Raw genomic sequence first — 6054 nt, forward strand, 5'->3', positions numbered from 1 at the left:
TTTAACAAAGGTCACCGATTTAATAAGAATTAGTGGGCCACACGTCAGCAGTAAGAGCAAAATTATTAGAGGGCCCATCAGAGTAGAAATGAGGGTGGTCAACCAAGGGGATTTATTCTTCAGGAGTTCGCTTTACGTGAGAGGCATGAATCTAAGCAGATATGCCTTCTACTTTGACAACAGTGGGGGTGGTCAGCAGCATGATGTAAGGGTCTTTCCAACGAGGTTCTAGATTCCGAGCTCGGTGTCATCGAACGAGAACTGCATCTCCCACCTGGAACTGGTGTGGTACCATTAAGTCTCCTGGTTCGTAGGCCTCCTTGAGCTGCTCCCAGGTGGTGTTTCTGACCACTTCTAGGGCTTTAATGAGTGTAAACAATGAAGGACCAGGGTTAAATTCTAGAGGATCTAACACTCTCCCCACTTCAGTGAGCAGGGGAGGCCCCCCATACAGGATTTCATATGGAGTGAGCTTAAATTTTCCCGGTATGTTCCTGATGCGGAACAAGGCAAAGGGAAGGAGGGCTGTCCAGTCGTTCCCGCCGGTCTCTAAGGTCAATTTAGTCAAGGTCTCTTTTAGAGTTCTATTCATCCTTTCTACCTGTCCTGAACTCTGGGGTCTATAAGCACAATGTAATTTCTTTCTTTCTTTCTTTCTTTCTTTTTCTTTTTTAATATTTTTATTAGGTATTTTCCTCATTTACATTTCCAATGCTATCCCAAAAGTCCCCCATACCCCCCCCACTCCCCTACCCACCCACGCCAACTTTTTGGCCCTGGCGTTCCCCTGTACTGGGGCATATAAAGTTTGCATGACCAATGGGCCTCTCTTTCCAGTTATGGCCGACTAGGCCATCTTTTGATACATATGCAGCTAGAGACAAGAGCTCCAGGGTACTGGTTAGTTCATATTGTTGTTCCACCTATAGGGTTGCAGTTCCCTTTAGCTCCTTGGGTACTTTCTCTAGCTCCTCCATTGGGGGCCATGTGACCCATCCAATAGCCGACTGTGAGCATCCACTTTTGTGTTTGCTAGGCCCCGGCATAGTCTCACAAGAGACAGCTATATCAGGGTCCTTACAGCAAAATCTTGCTAGTGTATGCAATGGTGTCAGCATTTGGAGGCTGATTATGGAATGGATCCCTGGATATGGCAGTCTCTAGATGGTCCATCCTTTTGTCTCAGCTCCAAACTCTGTCTCTGTAACTCCTTCCATGGGTGTTTTGTTCCCAATTCTAAGAAGGGGCAAAGTATCCATACTTTGGTCTTTGTTCTTCTTGGGTGTCATGTGTTTCGCAAATTGTATCTTATATCTTGGGTATTCTAAGTTTCTGGTCTAATATCCATTTATCAGTGAGTATATATCATTTGAGTTCTTTTGGGATTGGGTTACCTCACTCAGGATGATACCCTCCAGGTCCATCCATTTGCCTAGGAATTTCATAAATTCATTCTTTTTAATAGCTGAGTAGTACTCCATTGTGTAAAAGTGCCACATTTTCTGTATCCATCCCTCTGTTGAGGGGCATCTGGGTTCTTTCCCGCTTCTGGCTATTATAAATACGGTTGCTATGAACATAGTGTAGCATGTGTCTTTCTTACCAGTTGGAACATCTTCTGAATATATGCCCAGGAGAGGTATTGCTGGATCCTCCTGTAGTACTATGTCCAATTTTCTGAGGAACCGCCAGACTGATTTCCAGAGTGGTTGTACAAGCTTGCAATTCCACCAACAATGGAGGAGTGTTCCTCTTTCTCCACATCCTCGCCAGCATCTGCTGTCACCTGAATTTTTGATCTTAGCCATTCTGACTGGTGTGAGATGGAATCTCAGGGTTGTTTTGATTTGCATTTCCCTGATGATTAAGGATGCTGAACATTTTTTCAGGTGTTTCTCAGCCATTCAGTATTCCTCAGGTGAGAATTCTTTGTTTAGCTCTGAGCCCCATTTTTTAATGGAGTTATTCGATTTTCTGGAGTTCACCTTCTTGAGTTCTTTATATATATTGGATATTAGTCCCCTGTCTGATTTAGGATAGGTAAAGATCCTTTCCCAATCTGTTGGTGGCCTTTTTGTCTTATTGATGGTGTCTTTTGCCTTGCAGAAGCTTTGGAGTTTCATGAGGTCCCATTTGTCAATTCTCAATCTTACAGCACAAGCCATTGCTGTTCTATTCAGGAATTTTCCCCTGTACCCATATCTTCGAGGCTTTTCCCCACTTTCTCCTCTATAAGTTTCAGTGTCTTTGGTTTTATGTGTAGCTCCTTGATCCACTTAGATTTGACCTTAGTACAAGGAGATAGGAATGGATCAATTCGAATTCTACATGATAACCACCAGTTGTGCCAGCACCATTTGTTGAAAATGCTGTCTTTTTTCAACTGGATGGTTTTAGCTCCCTTGTCGAAGATCAAGTGACCATAGATGTGTGGGTTCATTTCTGGATCTTCAATTCTATTACATTGGTCTACTTCTCTGTCGTTATACCAGTACCATGCAGTTTTTATCACAATTGCTCTGTAGTACAGCTTTAGGTCAGGCACGGTGATTCCACCAGAGGTTCTTTTATCCTTGAGAAGAGTTTTTGCTATCCTAGGTTTTTTGTTATTCCAGATGAATTTGCAGATTGCCCTTTCTAATTCATTGAAGAATTGAGTTGGAATTTTGATGGGGATTGCATTGAATCTGTAGATTGCTTTTGGCAATATAGCCATTTTTACAATGTTGATCCTGCCACTCCATGAGCATGGGAGATCTTTCCATCATCTGAGATCTTCTTTAATTTCTTCAGAGACTTGAAGTTCTTATCATACAGATCTTTCACTTCCTTAGTTAGAGTCATACCTATTGACTATTGAGAAGGGTGTTGTTTCCCTAATTTCTTTCTCAGCCTGTTTATTCTTTGTGTAGAGAAAGGCCATTGACCACAATGTAATTTCTACTCAATCCCCAGTTGGATGTCCAGTCCCTGACTTACCTGGGCAACAAAGGCAGGTCCTGTGTAAGAGCCTATTACCTTAGGTATTCTGAACCATGGAAAAATTTCTTCTAGGATCTTCTTAACACAACATTGGCAGTTTCTTTTTTCGTTGGGTAGGCCTCCACCTATCCCGAAAAGGTATCTATAAAAACTTCTACTAGGAAGCTGCTTCCATCTGTGTACCAGTTTGGAATGCTTGGCCACGGCTGGTCTCATAGATCACTTTGGATCCTGGTTTCTTCTTCAAGGATGTCCACACAGCAGTGAACGGGCGAGGAATCGTCCGTTTCAGGCAGGAGGGTAGCAGGATTGAGGATAGCAGGAGGAGCAAACACGACCCGTTTAGTCAGCAACAGACTCTGGTAATGGGTCATCTGGGCATTTGTCATCTATCAATCTGGGGGCTGGCAGATAATGCTTTCAAGAGAGTGGGGGGCTACCACAGTTATTTGCTGTCCCAAAGTTAATTTGTTGGCATCCTTACTGAGTAAGGCTACTGCAGCAATGGCCTTTAAACATGTGGGCCATCCGCTGGCCACTGGGTCCAGCTTCTTAGAAAAATATGCCATGGGCCTCTTCCACGGCCTTAGAGCCTGAGTAAGAACTCCTCTGGCCAACCCCGCCCTCTCATCAACATAGAGGATGAAGGGTTTGGTTAGATCTGGCAATGCCAAGGCTGGCGAAGTCAACAGGGCCTCCTTAATATTTTCAAAGGCTCTCTGATGTTCTGATATCCATTTGAATTCTCTACTTTCCTTGGTCAGGGGGTAAGGCCCAAGAATTCTCTCACCTGTCTTGGAGTAGCCAGTGCCGGTATTTGAGCCACTGTTCTTTTTCTTTGCAATAGGCACATTGGTCCTTCTCTAAAGTCTTCTGGACAGGTCTCCTTCCTCCAGGTCTAGGTTCCCTGTTGCCCAGGTACCATGTCTGTCTGTTCTCGGGCCTGTTCCTTCTTTTATGCTTCTTTTATGTTCCTTCTTTTATGCTACTACTGCGGCCAAAATCCTACTTAAGTTCCTCTCCTGTCTTTTATTCCTTTTATTCTCCCTCTCTTCTTCTTTTCTTCTGTCTCTCTCTTGTGATACACCTTTTCTGCCTCCTTGGCTAAATCTTGTAAAGCCATAGTATGTAATCCTTCTAGTCTCTGTAACTTTCTCTTAATATCTGATGCAGATTGCCCTAAAAAAGCCATAGCAACCGTGGCTTGTTGACCATCAGAGGTTGGGTCAAAAGGAGTATATCGTCTATAAGCTTTCATCAATCTTTCTAGAAAAACAGACGGGGGCTCGGTAGGGCCCTGCATCAATTCTCTTACCTTAGCCAAATTGGTGGGGCATCTCGCCACTCCCTTTAGACCAGAGCCCGTGGTAAACTGCCAACCTCCCCCTACCTTGAGCCGTGTTGTAGTTCCAATCTGGCCAGTCCAGAGGGAACCCAGCGCTCCAATTGTACAGATCTGAAGAGATTGCCGGTCCGAGGGCAGGTTGCTCATAGCTCACAAAGGAAAAGCAGAAGTGGTGTCAGGAGGTCCATCTGCTGGGAGACTCTGGGCTCGTCGACTCTGGGTCCCAGGGCCGGGCACAGGGACCTGCAGAGGAGCGGGACCCAGCAGGAGTAGAAGATAGGGCAGAGGAGGAGGAAATTCTGACCACTCAGGAGGCCCCTCCTCTGACCCTCAGGGGAGCTGTGGGTTGAAGAGGAGGCTCCGTTTTGGGTAGAACCTTTGGTTTCGCTTTTGTTTTGAGAAGGGTCAGGGCTTGGGAGCCTGACCTATGCTGGGAATGATGGTGGATTCTGGACGAGGTCCTGCCAGACAGTAATGTTGATCTGGGTAGGACCCAGGTCTGCTCTGAAAAACAATGGCTTTAATTTCAAAGATAAGAGTCAAATCAAAAGTCCCCTCCGGTGGCTATTGTACACGAAAAGCCAGCTACTCGGAGGTGCAAAAAGTCTTCCAAGATCCTTTCTAAATTTCTACTGAAAGATTATGGGCCCTTGACCTAACTTATGGGTCCAGTGGTCTAAAGTCAAACTTGGGGGGGGGGGAGTCATTACAGTCTGTCCATCGTCCAAACCACAGAAAACATAAAACACACACACACACACACACACACACACACACACACACACACACACACACACATATACACAAAACACACACGAAACAGGCACACAAAAAACCACACACACACACACACACTGACAAATGCCTGTTTTCCAACAGACAGACAAAACCAACTCAGAAATGCAAAATGTCGGGGAAGTGCATAAGTCCTCTAATCTAGGAAGACTACAGGACTCTTCACTCCTCGCCCCAGATGGACTCCTGGAGTCCTTCCCCTCACTCCAGGGAGTCCCCCAGAGCAGGCAGCCGGTGATTCCAGCACGTCTGCTGTTCACACTCCGTGCCTCATCCCAAGGCACGGGTCTCTGTTTCTCATGAAACATAGAGGCTGCAAATTTCAGCACTGAACCTCGCTGACTTACAGAAATATTTTTAGACAAGAAATCTCACCTCCAAGTGGGTCTTTGGAGACGTGGGTGGTTGTGCCAATCCCGGGACGAGCCCCCAGTGAAAGACCTCCAAAGACCTTACTCAGGTCTCGGGATAATAGCAGACCCCCAAGAACTCACAAGAGACCAAACTTGATGCAAACCACATGAGGCTTTTATTTGAGGAAAACCAGAGCTCTGGGGATGACTTGTATCCCACGCAGGGGTAGAGGAGCCGACCCTGAGGGGAAAGGGGTCCCAGTTTTTATAGATCCTCAAGGGGGAAAGGAGAAGGAGGGAATAGGGGATTTCCAGATCTAAACAATGTCTATTCTAAAATGATTGATTTCTCAAGAAATGGGCATGGGAGGGAAACAAGGAAGGAGTCTAATGAAGGTGCAGCAACTCCGGATTGGCCCTGACTGTGGTTTCTGGGGAGATTTTCCGACTCTATCCCAGCAACCAATATCACAAACACCTGACAGTGAGGTGCAGCAGTGGGCACACACCTGGGTTCAAGGAACGGTCAGAACACTGGCAGACACACGGGTTCAAGGAGCGGCCAGAGCATTGTGCACG

Source organism: Mus musculus, chromosome 3, assembly GCF_000001635.26.
Source record: "Mus musculus strain C57BL/6J chromosome 3, GRCm38.p6 C57BL/6J".
In the NCBI taxonomy this organism is placed as follows: domain Eukaryota; kingdom Metazoa; phylum Chordata; class Mammalia; order Rodentia; family Muridae; genus Mus; species Mus musculus.